This window comes from Pseudophryne corroboree, unplaced genomic scaffold (assembly GCF_028390025.1).
Source record: "Pseudophryne corroboree isolate aPseCor3 unplaced genomic scaffold, aPseCor3.hap2 scaffold_396, whole genome shotgun sequence".
NCBI lineage: Eukaryota > Metazoa > Chordata > Amphibia > Anura > Myobatrachidae > Pseudophryne > Pseudophryne corroboree.
Window position 1 is genome coordinate 11,518 of NW_026970037.1, and position 17,319 is coordinate 28,836.

Below are 17,319 nucleotides of genomic sequence, written 5' to 3' on the forward strand. Positions count from 1 at the left end.
ATTGTGCGTTGGAAGGCACAAAGTAAGCAGACGGGAGGAGAAGTCAGGATAGTACACAAGGGCATCCTTTTCTCTTAGTCCGTAGAGGATGCTGGGGTCACATTAAGAACCATGGGGTATAGACGGGATCCGCAAGAGACATGGGCACTTTAAGACTTTCAAAGGGTGTGAACTGGCTCCTCCCTCTATGCCCCTCCTCCAGACTCCAGTTATAGGAACTGTGCCCAGGGAGACGGACATTTCGAGGAAAGGATTTATTGTTAAACTAAGGTGAGCATCTTACCAGCTCACACCTTAAGCATGCCGCAGAACGTGGCATTCAACAGAACACAAGCCAACGGCATGAACAATTGCAGCAAAAAGCTGACCAGAACCGTAACACAACATGTGTATAACCACAAGTAATAACTGCAGACACAGTATGGACTGGGACGGGAGCCCAGCATCCTCTACGTACTAAGAGAAAAGGATTTACCGGTAGGTATTAAAATCCTATTTTCTCATACGACCTAGAGGATGCTGGGGTCACATTAAGAACCATGGGGTTATACCAAAGCTCTTGAACGGGTGGGAGAGTGCGTACGACTCTGCAGCACCGAATGACCCAACTTGAGGTTATCATCAGCCAAGGTATCAAACTTGTAAAACTTAGCAAAAGTGTTTACTAAATAGCTGCTCGGCAAAGTTGCAATGCCGAGACTCCCCGACCAGCTGCCCAGGATGAACCCACCTTTCTAGTAGAATGGGTCTTCACCTAATTCAGTAACGGCAATCCTGCCGTGGAATGAGCATGCTGAATCTTACCACAGATCCAGCGCATAATGGTCTGCATGGAAGCAGGACACCCAATCATGTTGGGAGCATACAGGACAAACAGAGCCTCTGTTTTCCTAATCTGAACCGTTCTGGTGACATAAATTTTCAAAGTTCTGACCACAGCCAGAGACTTTGACTCAACGAAGGTGTCAGTGGCCAAAGGCACCATGTGGAAAGATGAACCACCTTCGGCAGAAATTGTTGACGTGTCCTCAATTCTGCTCTATCTTCATGAAAGATCAAATAAAGGCTCTTGTGATACTGCATGGTTTGTACTGTTTTCCATGTGCTCCCAGATCTTTCAAGCAAGTAGCATGGTCAAGAAAGTTCTGTTTGAAAAGAAACAAACATTTACTGTCATTGTTATGCAAATAAACTTACATTAAAGCTAACAAGAAAGCACACTCGTTCTGTCTTTAAACTGATAAAAGAAACCCCAATAATATGGGGCATGCAAAAATTGAGATAAAACTCAGTTTTGCTCCTCTCCACGGAAATCTTTAATAAAAGGCGAAATATTTGTTAGTTCTGAAGAGAAACCAGAGCATGACCAAGATTCCACCTGTCGCCTGAGTGCCATGCCAGCAGTTCTCATTCAGCTCAAAGTGAGCACCCAATTTGAATGAAAGAAAGCAGATTTCTCACCAGGCTTCCCCTTGCTATAAACATGGTTTGTACTCTTTTCCATGTGCTCCCAGATCTTTCAAACAATTAGTGTGGTCAAGAAAGTTCTGTTTGAAAAGAAACAAACATTTACTGTCATTTCTATGCAAATGAGCTTACATTAAAGCACACTCGTTCTATCTTTAAACCAATAAAATAAAACCCCAATAAGATGGGGCATGCAAAAATTGAGATAAAACTCAGTTTTGCTCCTCTCCACGGAAATCTTTAGTAAAAGGCGAAAGATTTGTTCGTTCTGAAGAGAAACCACAGCATGACCAAGATTCTACCTGTCGCCTGAGTGCCATGCCAGCAGTCCTCATTCAGCTCAAAGTGAGCACCCAATTTGAAAGAAAGAAAGCAGATTTCTCACCAGGCTTCCCCTTGCTATAAACATGGTTTGTACTCTTTTCCATGTGCTCCCAGATCTTTCAAGCAATTAGTATAGTCAAGAAAGTTCTGTTTGAAAAGAAACAAACATTTACTGTCATTTCTACGCAAATGAGCTTACATTAAAGCACACTCGTTCTATCTTTAAACTGATAAAAGAAACCCCAATAAGACGGGGCATGCAAAAATTGAGATAAAACTCAGTTTTGCTCCTCTCCATGGAAATCTTTAGTAAAAGGCGAAAGATTTGTTCGTTCTGAAGAGAAACCAGAGCATGACCAAGATTCCACCTGTCGCCTGAGTGCCGTGCCAGCAGTCCTCATTCAGCTCAAAGTGAGCACCCAATTTGAAAGAAAGAAAGCACATTTCTCACCAGGCTTCCCCTTGCTATAAGCATGGTTTGTACTCTTTTCCATGTGCTCCCAGATCTTTCAAGCAATTAGTATGGTCAAGAAAGTTCTGCTTGAAAAGAAACAGACATTTATTGTCATTGTTATGCAAATAAACTTACATTAAAGCTAACAAGAAAGCACACTCGTTCTGTCTTTAATCCGATAAAAGAAACCCCAATAATATGGGGCATGCAAAAATTGAGATAAAACTCAGTTTTGCTCCTCTCCACGGAAATCTTTAGTAAAAGGCGAAAGATTTGTTCGTTCTGAAGAGAAACCAGAGCATGACCAAGATTCCACCTGTCGCCTGAGTGCCGTGCCAGCAGTCCTTATTCAGATCAAAGTGAGCGCCCAATTTGAAAGAAAGCAGATTTCTCACCTGTCTTCTCCTTGCTATAAGCATGGTTTGTACTGTATTCCATGTGCTCCCAGATCTTTCAAGCAAGTAGCATGGTCAAGAAAGTTCTGTTTGAAAAGAAACAAACATTTACTGTCATTTCTATGCAAATGAGCTTACATTAAAGCACACTCATTCTATCTTTAAACCGATAAAAGAAACCCCAAAAAGATGGGGCATGCAAAAATTGAGATAAAACTCGGTTTTGCTCCTCTCCACGGAAATCTTTAGTAAAAGGCGAAAGATTTGTTCGTTCTGAAGAGAAACCAGAGCATGACCAAGATTTTTATCTGAAAATATGTGTTCTCCCTGCAGTTGTTGTCCCCAGATGAGAGTTCCCTTGTGCTGCCTCAGTTGAATCTCCTTTACTTGACAGGGGGATGCTCGAGCAGCGACCCTCCCCAGCTCTAGCCCAACTCCTACTTACCTGCCAGGTGAGATACTATGATCATGAAGGTGCTTCTCCCAGGGCAAGGCTCACCCATTGCACTCTGGGTGTGCTGCTTCTGCGATTTCCCCAAATGTGGGAAACTTGACTGCATAATTTGTGTTTCCCCTGGTCGGCTCTCGTATAATTCAGATCTCTTTGTCTCAGGTCTCTCTCCAGCCTAGTTTGCTGTCTGTTTCTACTTCTCTTTTCTTGAGCCGCTCCCTTCTATGCCCTTGCGCACTATCCTGACTTCTCCCGTCTGCTTACTTCGTGCCTTCCAACGCACAATGCAAACTACAGGTAGTGCTGCAGGACCCACACCCTTTTACTTGCCTTACAGAGCGTCTCTGGAGCAGTTACAGTGCCCAGCTGCTGCAAGAAATCAGCTTGAATGCTTCAGGGGCTGGGGAATAGCCAACATGAGCCCCACACCGAAGGAGGGTGGAGGTGTGTAATGCGAACTAGGGGTCATCCAAGCGCCGCAAAAGGCCGCCATGCCCTGCACGCCCCTTGTCTCTTTTCATATGCAGACGAGGGTTGAAGCCAACTTTGACCCACTGTTTGGATGACATCACCATATGCAAATCCATCTGCTGCAGGCCTTCCCCCAGGAATGCTTGCACTAGTTGTTGCATTTGGTTTGTTGTTTGGGGGTGCTTCAGTATTAGGCAGCCTTCTGCCCTCCCATGTTCATCTGAAAATATGTGTTCTCCCTGCAGTTGTTGTCCCCAGATGAGAGTTCCCTTGTGCTGCCTCAGTTGAATCTCCTTTACTTGACAGAGATGTGCCTGAGCAGCGGCCCTCCCCAGCCCTATCCCAAATCATACTTATTTTGCATAGGCGATACCATGGTCATGAAGATTGTTCTCCCAGGGTGAGGTTCATTCATTGCATTCTGGGTATGCTGACCCCTGTGATTTCCCCAAATGTGGGAAACTCGACTGCATTATTTGTGGTAGTGGGGGACTGTGTTTGTGCTTTCCTCTGGTCAGCTCTGGTAAAAATCAGATTTCTTTATCTCAGATCTTCCTCTAGCCTTGTTCTTCTTTCGAGAGTTCCCTTGTGCTGCCTCAGTTGGATCTCTTTCACTTGACAGGGGGGTGCCCGAGCAGCGACCCTCCCCAGCTCTAGCCCAACTCCTACTTACCTGCCAGGTGAGATACTATGATCATGAAGGTGCTTCTCCCAGGGCATGGCTCACCCATTGCACTCTAGTTGTGCTGCCCCTGTGATTTCCCCAAATGTGGGAAACTTGACTGCATAATTTGTGTTTCCCTTGGTCGGCTCTCGTATAATTCAGATCTCTTTGTCTCAGGTCTCTCTCCAGCCTAGTTTGCTGTCTGTTTCCACTTCTCTTTTCTTGAGCCGCTCCCTTCTATGCCCTTGCGCACTATCCTGACTTCTCCCGTCTGCTTACTTCGTGCCTTCCAACGCACAATGCAAACTACAGGTAGTGCTGCAGGGCCCACACCCTTTTACTTGCCTTACAGAGCAGCTCTGGAGCAGTTACAGTGCCCAGCTGCTGCAAGAAATCAGCTTGAATGCTTCAGGGGCTGGGGCATAGCCAACATGAGCCCCACACCGAAGGAGGGTGGAGGTGTGTAATGCGAACTAGGGGTCATCCAAGCGCCGCAAAAGGCCGCCATGCCCTGCACGCCCCTTTTCTCTTTTCATATGCAGACGAGGGTTGAAGCCAACTTTGACCCACTGCTTGGATGGCATCACCATATGCAAATCCATCTGCTGCAGGCCTTCCCCCAGGAATGCTTGCACTAGTTGTTGCATTTGGTTTGTTGTTTGGGGGTGCTTCAGTATTAGGCAGCCTTCTGCCCTCCCATGTTAATCTGAAAATATGTGTTCTCCCTGCAGTTGTTGTCCCCAGATGAGAGTTCCCTTGTGCTGCCTCAGTTGAATCTCCTTTACTTGACAGAGATGTGCCTGAGCAGCGGCCCTCCCCAGCCCTATCCCAAATCATACTTATTTTGCATAGGAGAGACCATGGTCTTGAAGATTGTTCTCCCAGGGTGAGGTTCATTCATTGCATTCTGGGTATGCTGACCCATGTGATTTCCCCAAATGTGGGAAACTCAACTGCATTATTTGTGGTAGTGGGGGACTGTGTTTGTGCTTTCCTCTGGTCAGCTCTAGTAAAAGTCAGATTTCTTTGTTTCAGTTCTTCCCCTAGCCTTGTTCTTCTTTCGAGAGTTCCCTTGTGCTGCCTCAGTGTGTATGGTTATTAATCAAAAGGTTGGTGGTTCAATCCCACTAAGGGACGTAATTGACCTTGTTATCAGATTTTGGTGATATTTAAGTAGACAAGTCAAAATTTCAAACCCCCTGTTATGGTGTAGGGTACCTGGCCTTCTCTGATGTAATCAGAGTTAGATTTGATTCAGTGATTTTATAAAAACAGCTAGGAAGCACAATTTAGCAGTGGGTTGCAGAGAAAAAGAAATATGCTGGCAAAAAAATCCAATTGAGTGATTAAACAGCTCTTCATTTTCTGGCTTTATTTTTATGCTAACAAATTTGTTCTCTGAAAAGTGTCCACAAAGCCAAGTCTCTGATTAACACCTTTGTAGGGATGGTTTTTCACCTATTACTAAATTAAACTTGCTTCATTGGAAAGGCAGCAAGATGCATCCTCATTTCAATGTCTACTGAAATAATACAGGTTGACACCAGGAAACATTAACGCCACTGCATCCTTGCTGCTTTCGCATGTGGAAGTCTGTTTAATGTGAAAACAAGGTGATATCTAATTAGCACACAGGTAAGGAATTAAGAAAATCTTTATTTAAGGGTGAAGGTGTTTCTCACAAAATCGTTGCCCCAATGCATCATTGAAATTCAAGCTGGAAAGATGATTTTAATATATCACTTGTACATTTTGTATTGCTCTTCTGGTGACAATGTAGTTTGTTTTTGTCAATTACCATTTTAATAATAGGGTAAAGAAAATTAAGTGGATTTTTGAAAGAAAACAATACTGTCAATATACTATTAAAACAAATTAAAATGGTAAAAGTTAGTGTACTTTAAGTAAAAATAAAAGAGCAAAAATATCAATCCCAGTTTTGGATTACTTTAATTAACAAAAAAAATGCATATAGCAGAGGATAGTTTCAATCTGCCTACCTCTGGGTTATGGGCCCAGCATTTTTCCATTGCAGTACTCTGCTGCACATGTAAGTGCAAGAGATCCTGAAGCACTCACTCATCATGGGAAAGTACCAATGTGTTTCTTCGTTGGTTGATGGAAGAAACATCTTACAAAAACTCTCCAGATTATTGACTTTTTAAAGTTTTTCTAGGAAACGTTCTAGATGAATGCTTATTAGCCTTTGTCAGTACGTACGTTTGTAAAGTGTCTCTGTTGCGCAATCTGTTAGTGTGTTTGGTTATTAATCAAAGGGTTGGTGGTTCAATCCCACCCAGGGATGTAATTGACCTTGTTATCAGATTTTGGTGATCTTTAAGTAGACAAGTCAAAATTTCAAACCCCCTTCTTATGGTGTAGGGTACCTGGCCTACTCTGATGTAATCAGAGTTAGATTTGAATCAGTGATTTTATAAAAAAAAACAGCTAGGAAGCACAATTTAGCAGTGGGTTGCAGAGAAAAAGAAATATGCTGGCAGAAAAATCCAATTGAGTGATTAAACAGCTCTTCATTTTCTGGCTTTATTTTTATGCTAACAAATTTGTTCTCTGAAAAGTGTCCACAAAGCTAAGTCTCTGATTAACACCTTTGTAGGGATGGTTTTTCACCTATTACTAAATTAAACTTGCTTCATTGGAATGGCAGCAAGATGCATCCTCATTTCAATGTCTACTGAAATAATACAGGTTGACACCAGGAAACATTAACGCCACTGCATCCTTGCTGCTTTCGCATGTGGAAGTCTGTTTAATGTGAAAACAAGGTGATATCTAATTAGCACACAGGTAAGGAATTAAGAAAATTTTTATTTAAGGGTGAAGATGTTTCTCACAAAATCGTTGCCCCAATGCATCATTGAAATTCAAGCTGGAAAGATGATTTTAATATATCACTTGTACATTTTGTATTGCTCTTCTGGTGACAATGTAGTTTGTTTTTGTCAATTACCATTTTAATAATCGGGTAAAGAAAATTAATTGGATTTTTGAAAGAAAACAATACTGTCAATATACTATAAAAACAAATTAAAATGGTAAAAGTTATTGTACTTTAAGTAAAAATAAAAGAGCAAAAATATCAATCCCAGTTTTGGATTACTTTAATTAACAAAAAAAAAATGCATATAGCAGAGGATAGTTTCAATCTGCCTACCTCTGGGTTATGGACCCAGCATGCTTCCATTACAGTACTCTGCTGCACATGTAAGTGCAAGAGGTCCTGAAGCACTCACTTATCATGGGAAAGTACCAATGTGTTTCTTCATTGGTTGATGGAAGAAACATCTTACAAAAACTCTCCACATTATTGACTTTTTAAAATGTTTCTAGGAAACGTTCTAGATGAATGCTTATTAGCCTTTGTCAGTATGTACTTTTGCAAAGTGTCGCTGTGGCGCAATCAGTTAGTGTGTATGGTTATTAACCAAAAGGTTGGTGGTTCAATCCCACCCAGGGACGTAATTGACCTTGTTATCAGATTTTGGTGATCTTTAAGTAGACAAGTCAAAATTTCAAACCCCCTGTTATGGTGTAGGGTACCTGGCCTTCTCTGATGTAATCAGAGTTAGATTTGATTCAGTGATTTTATAAAAACAGCTAGGAAGCACAATTTAGCAGTGGGTTGCAGAGAAAAAGAAATATGCTGGCAAAAAAATCCAATTGAGTGATTAAACAGCTCTTCATTTTCTGGCTTTATTTTTATGCTAACAAATTTGTTCTCTGAAAAGTGTCCACAAAGCCAAGTCTCTGATTAACACCTTTGTAGGGATGGTTTTTCACCTATTACTAAATTAAACTTGCTTCATTGGAAAGGCAGCAAGATGCATCCTCATTTCAATGTCTACTGAAATAATACAGGTTGACACCAGGAAACATTAACGCCACTGCATCCTTGCTGCTTTCGCATGTGGAAGTCTGTTTAATGTGAAAACAAGGTGATATCTAATTAGCACACAGGTAAGGAATTAAGAAAATCTTTATTTAAGGGTGAAGGTGTTTCTCACAAAATCGTTGCCCCAATGCATCATTGAAATTCAAGCTGGAAAGATGATTTTAATATATCACTTGTACATTTTGTATTGCTCTTCTGGTGACAATGTAGTTTGTTTTTGTCAATTACCATTTTAATAATAGGGTAAAGAAAATTAAGTGGATTTTTGAAAGAAAACAATACTGTCAATATACTATTAAAACAAATTAAAATGGTAAAAGTTATTGTACTTTAAGTAAAAATAAAAGAGCAAAAATATCAATCCCAGTTTTGGATTACTTTAATTAACAAAAAAAAATGCATATAGCAGAGGATAGTTTCAATCTGCCTACCTCTGGGTTATGGGCCCAGCATTTTTCCATTGCAGTACTCTGCTGCACATGTAAGTGCAAGAGATCCTGAAGCACTCACTCATCATGGAAAAGTACCAATGTGTTTCTTCGTTGGTTGATGGAAGAAACATCTTACAAAAACTCTCCAGATTATTGACTTTTTAAAGTTTTTCTAGGAAACGTTCTAGATGAATGCTTATTAGCCTTTGTCAGTATGTACGTTTGTAAAGTGTCTCTGTGGCGCAATCTGTTAGTGTGTTTGGTTATTAATCAAAGGGTTGGTGGTTCAATCCCACCCAGGGATGTAATTGACCTTGTTATCAGATTTTGGTGATCTTTAAGTAGACAAGTCAAAATTTCAAACCCCCTTCTTATGGTGTAGGGTACCTGGCCTACTCTGATGTAATCAGAGTTAGATTTGAATCAGTGATTTTATAAAAAAAACAGCTAGGAAGCACAATTTAGCAGTGGGTTGCAGAGAAAAAGAAATATGCTGGCAGAAAAATCCAATTGAGTGATTAAACAGCTCTTCATTTTCTGGCTTTATTTTTATGCTAACGAATTTGTTCTCTGAAAAGTGTCCACAAAGCCAAGTATCTGATTAACATATTTGTAGGGATGGTTTTTCACCTATTACTAAATTAAACTTGCTTCATTGGAAAGGCAGCAAGATGCATCCTCATTTCAATATCTACTGAAATAATACAGGTTGACACCCGGAAACATTAACGCCACTGCATCCTTGCTGCTTTCTCATGTGGAAGTCTGTTTAATGTGAAAACAAGGTGATATCTAATTAGCACACAGGTAAGGAATTAAGAAAATCTTTATTTAAGGGTGAAGATGTTTCTCACAAAATCGTTGCCCCAATGCATCATTGAAATTCAAGCTGGAAAGATGATTTTAATATATCACTTGTACATTTTGTATTGCTCTTCTGGTGACACTGTAGTTTGTTTTTGTCAATTACCATTTTAATAATCGGGTAAAGAAAATTAATTGGATTTTTGAAAGAAAACAATACTGTCAATATACTATTAAAACAAATTAAAATGGTAAAAGTTATTGTACTTTAAGTAAAAAAAAAAGCTAAAATATCAATCCCTGTTTTGGATTATTTTAATGAACAAAAAAAAAATGCATATAGCAAAGGATAGTTTCAATCTGCCTACCTCTGGGTTATGGGCCCAGCATGCTTCCATTGCAGTACTCTGCTGCACATGTAAGTGCAAGAGATCCTGAAGCACTCACTCATCATGCGAAAGTAACAATGTGTTTCTTCATTGGTTGCTGGAAGAAACATCTTACAAAAACTCTCCAGATTATTGACTTTTTAAAGTTTTTCTAGGAAACGTTCTAGATGAATGCTTATTAGTCTTTGTCAGTATGTACTTTTCGCAAAGTGTCTCTGTGGCGCGATCGGTTAGTGTGTTCAGCTATTAATCAAAAGGTTGGTGGTTCAATCCCATCCAGGGACGTAATTGACCTTGTGATCAGATTTTGGTAATATTTAAGTAGACAAGTCAAAATTGCAAACCCCCTCTTATGGTGTAGGGTACCTGGCCTTCTCTGATGTAATCAGAGTTAGATTTGATTAAGTGATTTTATAAAAAAAACAGCTAGGAAGCACAATTTAGCAGTGGGTTGCAGAGAAAAAGAAAAATGCTGGCAGAAAAATCCAATTGAGTGATTAAACAGCTCTTCATTTTCTGGCTTTATTTTTATGATAACAAATTTGTTCTCTGAAAAGTGTCCACAAAGCCAAGTATCTGATTAACATCTTTGTAGGGATGGTTTTTCACCTATTACTAAATTAAACTTGCTTCATTGGAAAGGCAGCAAGATGCATCCTCATTTCAATATCTACGGAAATAATACAGGTTGACACCAGGAAACATTAACGCCACTGCATCTTTGCTGTTTTCTCATGTGGAAGTCTGTTTAATGTGAAAACAAGGTGATATCTAATTAGCACACAGGTAAGGAATTAAGAACATCTTTATTTAAGGGTGAAGATGTTTCTCACAAAATCGTTGCCCCAATGCATCATTGAAATTCAAGCTGGAAAGATGATTTTAATATATCACTTGTACATTTTGTATTGCTCTTCTGGTGACAATGTAGTTTGTTTTTGTCAATTACCATTTTAATAATCGGGTAAAGAAAATTAATAGGATTTTTGAAAGAAAACAATACTATTAAAACAAATTAAAATGGTAAAAGTTATTGTACTTTAAGTAAAAATAAAAGAGCAAAAATATCAATCCCAGTTTTGGATTACTTTAATTAACAAAAAAAATGCATATAGCAGAGGATAGTTTCAATCTGCCTACCTCTGGGTTATGGACCCAGCATGCTTCCATTACAGTACTCTGCTGCACATGTAAGTGCAAGAGATCCTGAAGCACTCACTCATCATGGGAAAGTACCAATGTGTTTCTTCATTGGTTGATGGAAGAAACATCTTACAAAAACTCTCCACATTATTGACTTTTTAAAATGTTTCTAGGAATCGTTCTAGATGAATGCTTATTAGCCTTTGTCAGTATGTTCTTTTGCAAAGTGTTGTTTTGGCGCAATCAGTTAGTGTGTAAGGCTATTAACCAAAAGGTTGGTGGTTCAATCCCACCCAGGTACTTAATTGACCTTGTTATCAGATTTTGGTGATCTTTAAGTAGACAAGTCAAAATTTCAAACCCCCTGTTATGGTGTAGGGTACCTGGCCTTCTCTAATGTAATCAGAGTTAGATTTGATTCAGTGATTTTATAAAAACAGCTAGGAAGAACAATTTAGCAGTGGGTTGCAGAGAAAAAGAAATATGCTGGCAGAAAAATCCAATTGAGTGATTAAACAGCTCTTCATTTTCTGGCTTTATTTTTATACTAACAAATTTGTTCTCTGAAAAGTGTCCACAAAGACAAGTCTCTGATTAACACCTTTGTAGGGATGGTTTTTCACCTATTACTAAATTAAACTTGCTTCATTGGAAAGGCAGCAAGATGCATCTTCATTTCAATGTCTACTGAAATAATACAGGTTGACACCAGGAAACATTAACGCCACTGCATCCTTGCTGCTTTCGCATGTGGAAGTCTGTTTAATGTGAAAACAAGGTGATATCTAATTAGCACACAGGTAAGGAATTAAGAAAATCTTTATTTAAGGGTGAAGATGTTTCTCACAAAATCGTTGCCCCAATGCATCATTGAAATTCAAGCTGGAAAGATGATTTTAATATATCACTTGTACATTTTGTATTGCTCTTCTGGTGACAATGTAGTTTGTTTTTGTCAATTACCATTTTAATAATCGGGTAAAGAAAATTAAGTGGATTTTTGAAAGAAAACAATACTGTCAATATACTATTAAAACAAATTAAAATGGTAAAAGTTATTGTACTTTAAGTAAAAATAAAAGAGCAAAAATATCAATCCCAGTTTTGGATTACTTTAATTAACAAAAAAAAATGCATATAGCAGAGGATAGTTTCAATTTGCCTACCTCTGGGTTATGGACCCAGCATGCTTCCATTACAGTACTCTGCTGCACATGTAAGTGCAAGAGGTCCTGAAGCACTCACTTATCATGGGAAAGTACCAATGTGTTTCTTCATTGGTTGATGGAAGAAACATCTTACAAAAACTCTCCACATTATTGACTTTTTAAAATGTTTCTAGGAATCGTTCTAGATGAATGCTTATTAGCCTTTGTCAGTATGTACTTTTGCTAAGTGTAGCTGTGGCGCAATCAGTTAGTGTGTAAGGCTATTAACCAAAAGGTTGGTTGTTCAATCCCACCCAGGGATTTAATTGACCTTGTTATCAGATTTTGGTGATCTTTAAGTAGACAAGTCAAAATTTCAAACCCCCTGTTATGGTGTAGGGTACCTGGCCTTCTCTGATGTAATCAGAGTTAGATTTGATTCAGTGATTTTATAAAAACAGCTAGGAAGCACAATTTGGCAGTGGGTTGCAGAGAAAAAGAAATATGCTGGCACAAAAATCCAATTGAGTGTTTAAACAGCTCTTCATTTTCTGGCTTTATTTTTATGCTAACTAATTTGTTCTCTGAAAAGTGTCCACAAAGCCAAGTATCTGATTAACATATTTGTAGGGATGGTTTTTCACCTATTACTAAATTAAACTTGCTTCATTGGAAAGGCAGCAAGATGTATCCTCATTTCAATATCTACTGAAATAATACAGGTTGACACCAGGAAACATTAACGCCACTGCATCCTTGCTGCTTTCTCATGTGGAAGTCTGTTTAATGTGAAAACAAGGTGATATCTAATTAGCACACAGGTAAGGAATTAAGAAAATCTTTATTTAAGGGTGAAGATGTTTCTCACAAAATCGTTGCCCCAATGCATCATTGAAATTCAAGCTGGAAAGATGATTTTAATATATCACTTGTACATTTTGTATTGCTCTTATGGTGACAATGTAGTTTGTTTTTGTCAATTACCATTTTAATAATAGGGTAAAGAAAATTAAGTGGATTTTTGAAAGAAAACAATACTGTCAATATACTATTAAAACAAATTAAAATGGTAAAAGTTATTGTACTTTAAGTAAAAATAAAAGCGAAAATATCAATCCCAGTTTTGGATTACTTTAATGAACAAAAAAAAAAATTCATATAGCAAAGGATAGTTTCAATCTGCCTACCTCTGGGTTATGGGCCCAGCATGCTTCCATTGCAGTACTCTGCTGCACATGTAAGTGCAAGAGATCCTGAAGCACTCACTCATCATGCGAAAGTACTAATGTGTTTCTTCATTGGTTGCTGGAAGAAACATCTTACAAAAACTCTCCAGATTATTGACTTTTTAAAGTTTTTCTAGGAAACGTTCTAGATGAATGCTTATTAGTCTTTGTCAGTATGTGCTTTTTGCAAAGTGTCGCTGTGGCGCAATCAGTTAGTGTGTATGGTTATTAACCAAAAGGTTGGTGGTTCAATCCCACCCAGGCACGTAATTGACCTTGTTATCAGATTTTGGTGATCTTTAAGTAGACAAGTCAAAATTTCAAACCCCCTGTTATGGTGTAGGGTACCTGGCCTTCTCTGATGTAATCAGAGTTAGATTTGATTCAGTGATTTTATAAAAACAGCTAGGAAGCACAATTTAGCAGTGGGTTGCAGAGAAAAAGAAATATGCTGGCAAAAAAATCCAATTGAGTGATTAAACAGCTCTTCATTTTCTGGCTTTATTTTTATGCTAACAAATTTGTTCTCTGAAAAGTGTCCACAAAGCCAAGTCTCTGATTAACACCTTTGTAGGGATGGTTTTTCACCTATTACTAAATTAAACTTGCTTCATTGGAAAGGCAGCAAGATGCATCCTCATTTCAATGTCTACTGAAATAATACAGGTTGACACCAGGAAACATTAACGCCACTGCATCCTTGCTGCTTTCGCATGTGGAAGTCTGTTTAATGTGAAAACAAGGTGATATCTAATTAGCACACAGGTAAGGAATTAAGAAAATCTTTATTTAAGGGTGAAGGTGTTTCTCACAAAATCGTTGCCCCAATGCATCATTGAAATTCAAGCTGGAAAGATGATTTTAATATATCACTTGTACATTTTGTATTGCTCTTCTGGTGACAATGTAGTTTGTTTTTGTCAATTACCATTTTAATAATAGGGTAAAGAAAATTAAGTGGATTTTTGAAAGAAAACAATACTGTCAATATACTATTAAAACAAATTAAAATGGTAAAAGTTATTGTACTTTAAGTAAAAATAAAAGAGCAAAAATATCAATCCCAGTTTTGGATTACTTTAATTAACAAAAAAAAATGCATATAGCAGAGGATAGTTTCAATCTGCCTACCTCTGGGTTATGGGCCCAGCATTTTTCCATTGCAGTACTCTGCTGCACATGTAAGTGCAAGAGATCCTGAAGCACTCACTCATCATGGGAAAGTACCAATGTGTTTCTTCGTTGGTTGATGGAAGAAACATCTTACAAAAACTCTCCAGATTATTGACTTTTTAAAGTTTTTCTAGGAAACGTTCTAGATGAATGCTTATTAGTCTTTGTCAGTATGTGCTTTTTGCAAAGTGTCTCTGTGGCGCAATCGGTTAGTGTGTTCAGCTATTTATCAAAAGGTTGGTGGTTCAATCCCACCCAGGGACGTAATTGACCTTGTGATCACATTTTGGTGATATTTAAGTAGACAAGTCAAAATTGCAAACCCCCTCTTATGGTATAGGGTACCTGGCCTTCTCTGATGTAATCAGAGTTAGATTTGATTAAGTGATTTTATAAAAAAACAGCTAGGAAGCACAATTTAGCAGTGGGTTGCAGAGAAAAAGAAAAATGCTGGCAGAAAAATCCAATTGAGTGATTAAACAGCTCTTCATTTTCTGGCTTTATTTTTATGATTACAAATTTGTTCTCTGAAAAGTGTCCACAAAGCCAAGTATCTGATTAACATCTTTGTAGGGATGGTTTTTCACCTATTACTAAATTAAACTTGCTTCATTGGAAAGGCAGCAAGATGCATCCTCATTTCAATATCTACGGAAATAATACAGGTTGACACCAGGAAACATTAACGCCACTGCATCTTTGCTGTTTTCTCATGTGGAAGTCTGTTTAATGTGAAAACAAGGTGATATCTAATTAGCACACAGGTAAGGAATTAAGAAAATCTTTATTTAAGGGTGAAGATGTTTCTCACAAAATCGTTGCCCCAATGCATCATTGAAATTCAAGCTGGAAAGATGATTTTAATATATCACTTGTACATTTTGTATTGCTCTTCTGGTGACAATGTAGTTTGTTTTTGTCTATTACCATTTTAATAATCGGGTAAAGAAAATTAATTGGATTTTTGAAAGAAAACAATACTGTCAATATACTATTAAAACAAATTAAAATGGTAAAAGTTATTGTACTTTAAGTAAAAATAAAAGAGCAAAAATATCAATCCCAGTTTTGGATTACTTTAATTAACAAAAAAAAATGCATATAGCAGAGGATAGTTTCAATATGCCTACCTCTGGGTTATGGACCCAGCATGCTTCCATTACAGTACTCTGCTGCACATGTAAGTGCAAAAGATCCTGAAGCACTCACTCATCATGGGAAAGTACCAATGTGTTTCTTCATTGGTTGATGGAAGAAACATCTTACAAAAACTCTCCACATTATTGACTTTTTAAAATGTTTCTAGGAATCGTTCTAGATGAATGCTTATTAGCCTTTGTCAGTATGTACTTTTGCAAAGTGTCGCTGTGGCGCAATCAGTTAGTGTGTAAGGCTATTAACCAAAAGGTTGGTGGTTCAATCCCACCCAGGGACTTAATTGACCTTGTTATCAGATTTTGGTGATCTTTAAGTAGACAAGTCAAAATTTCAAACCCCCTGTTATGGTGTAGGGTACCTGGCCTTCTCTGATGTAATCAGAGTTAGATTTGATTCAGTGATTTTATAAAAACAGCTAGGAAGCACAATTTAGCAGTGGGTTGCAGAGAAAAAGAAATATGCTGGCAGAAAAATCCAATTGAGTGATTAAACAGCTCTTCATTTTCTGGCTTTATTTTTATGCTAACAAATTTGTGCTCTGAAAAGTGTCCACAAAGCCAAGTATCTGATTAACACCTTTGTAGGGATGGTTTTTCACCTATTATTAAATTAAACTTGCTTCATTGGAAAGGCAGCAAGTGATGTCATCCAAGCATTGGGTCAAAGTTGGCTTCAAACCTCGTCTGCTTATGAAAAGAGAAAAGGGGTATGCAGGGCATGGCGGCCTTTTGCGGTGCTTGGATGACCCCTAGTTCGCATTAAATAATGCAGTCGAGTTTCCCACATTTGGGGAAATCACAGAGGTCAGCATACCCAGAATGCAATGAATGAACCGCACCCTGGGAGAACAGTCTTCATGACCATGGTATCTCCTATGCAAAATAAGTATGATTTGGGATAGGGCTGGGGAGGGCCGCTGCTCAGGCACATCTCTGTCAAGTAAAGGAGATTCAACTGAGGCAGCACAAGGGAACTCTCATCTGGGGACAACAACTGCAGGGAGAACACATATTTTCAGATGAACATGGGAGGGCAGAAGGCTGCCTAATACTGAAGCACCCCCAAACAACAAACCAAATGCAACAACTAGTGCAAGCATTCCTGGGGGAAGGCCTGCAGCAGATGGATTTGCATATGGCGATGTCATCCAAGCAGTGGGTCAAAGTTGGCTTCAACCCTCGTCTGCATATGAAAAGAGAAAAGGGGTGTGCAGGGCATGGCGGCCTTTTGCGGCACTTGGATGACCCCTAGTTCGCATTAAACACCTCCACCCTCCGTCGGTGTGGGGCTCATGTTGGCTATGCCCCAGCCCCTGAAGGATTCAAGCTGATTTCTTGCAGCAGCTGGGCACTGTAACAGCTCCAGAGCTGCTCTGTAAGGCAAGTAAAAGGGTGTGGGCCCTGCAGCAATACCTGTAGTTCGCATTGTGCGAGACCCCTAGTTCGCATTAAACACCCCCACCCTCCTTCGGTGTGGGGCTCATGTTGGCCATGCCCCAGCCCCTGAAGCATTCACGCTGATTTCTTGCAGCAGCTGGGCACTGTAACAGCTCAAGAGCTGCTCTGTAAGGCAAGTAAAAGGGTGTGGGCCCTGCAGCACTACCTGTAGTTTGCATTGTGCATTGGAAGGCACAAAGTAAGCAGACGGGAGGAGAAGTCAGGATAGTGCACAAGGGTATAGACGGGAGGGGCTCAAGAAAAAAGAAGTG

The 17,319-nt window shown here is 39.0% G+C and overlaps 9 non-coding genes and 1 pseudogene across 9 annotated transcripts; 4 read left to right on the plus strand and 6 right to left on the minus strand.

Annotated features, from left to right (window-relative positions):
- Positions 1-1,248: 1,248 nt before the first annotated feature.
- Positions 1,249-1,364, minus strand: LOC135023411 (U5 spliceosomal RNA). The gene has a single exon (XR_010220365.1). It is a non-coding gene; the product is annotated as a U5 spliceosomal RNA (small nuclear RNA).
- A 275-nt stretch (positions 1,365-1,639) lies between these two features.
- Positions 1,640-1,755, minus strand: LOC135023398 (U5 spliceosomal RNA). Its single transcript, XR_010220352.1, has one exon. It is a non-coding gene; the product is annotated as a U5 spliceosomal RNA (small nuclear RNA).
- A 274-nt stretch (positions 1,756-2,029) lies between these two features.
- LOC135023407 (U5 spliceosomal RNA) lies at positions 2,030-2,145 on the minus strand. Its single transcript, XR_010220361.1, has one exon. It is a non-coding gene; the product is annotated as a U5 spliceosomal RNA (small nuclear RNA).
- A 286-nt stretch (positions 2,146-2,431) lies between these two features.
- On the minus strand, positions 2,432-2,547 carry LOC135023372 (U5 spliceosomal RNA). The gene has a single exon (XR_010220326.1). It is a non-coding gene; the product is annotated as a U5 spliceosomal RNA (small nuclear RNA).
- A 270-nt stretch (positions 2,548-2,817) lies between these two features.
- LOC135023378 (U5 spliceosomal RNA) lies at positions 2,818-2,933 on the minus strand. Its single transcript, XR_010220332.1, has one exon. It is a non-coding gene; the product is annotated as a U5 spliceosomal RNA (small nuclear RNA).
- A 144-nt stretch (positions 2,934-3,077) lies between these two features.
- Positions 3,078-3,240, plus strand: LOC135023235 (U1 spliceosomal RNA). The gene has a single exon (XR_010220237.1). It is a non-coding gene; the product is annotated as a U1 spliceosomal RNA (small nuclear RNA).
- A 671-nt stretch (positions 3,241-3,911) lies between these two features.
- On the plus strand, positions 3,912-4,075 carry LOC135023034 (U1 spliceosomal RNA). Its single transcript, XR_010220042.1, has one exon. It is a non-coding gene; the product is annotated as a U1 spliceosomal RNA (small nuclear RNA).
- A 152-nt stretch (positions 4,076-4,227) lies between these two features.
- Positions 4,228-4,390, plus strand: LOC135023355 (U1 spliceosomal RNA). Its single transcript, XR_010220323.1, has one exon. It is a non-coding gene; the product is annotated as a U1 spliceosomal RNA (small nuclear RNA).
- A 671-nt stretch (positions 4,391-5,061) lies between these two features.
- Positions 5,062-5,225, plus strand: LOC135023059 (U1 spliceosomal RNA). The gene has a single exon (XR_010220068.1). It is a non-coding gene; the product is annotated as a U1 spliceosomal RNA (small nuclear RNA).
- An 11,096-nt stretch (positions 5,226-16,321) lies between these two features.
- On the minus strand, positions 16,322-16,500 carry LOC135023368 (U1 spliceosomal RNA; annotated as a pseudogene).
- Positions 16,501-17,319: the final 819 nt, after the last annotated feature.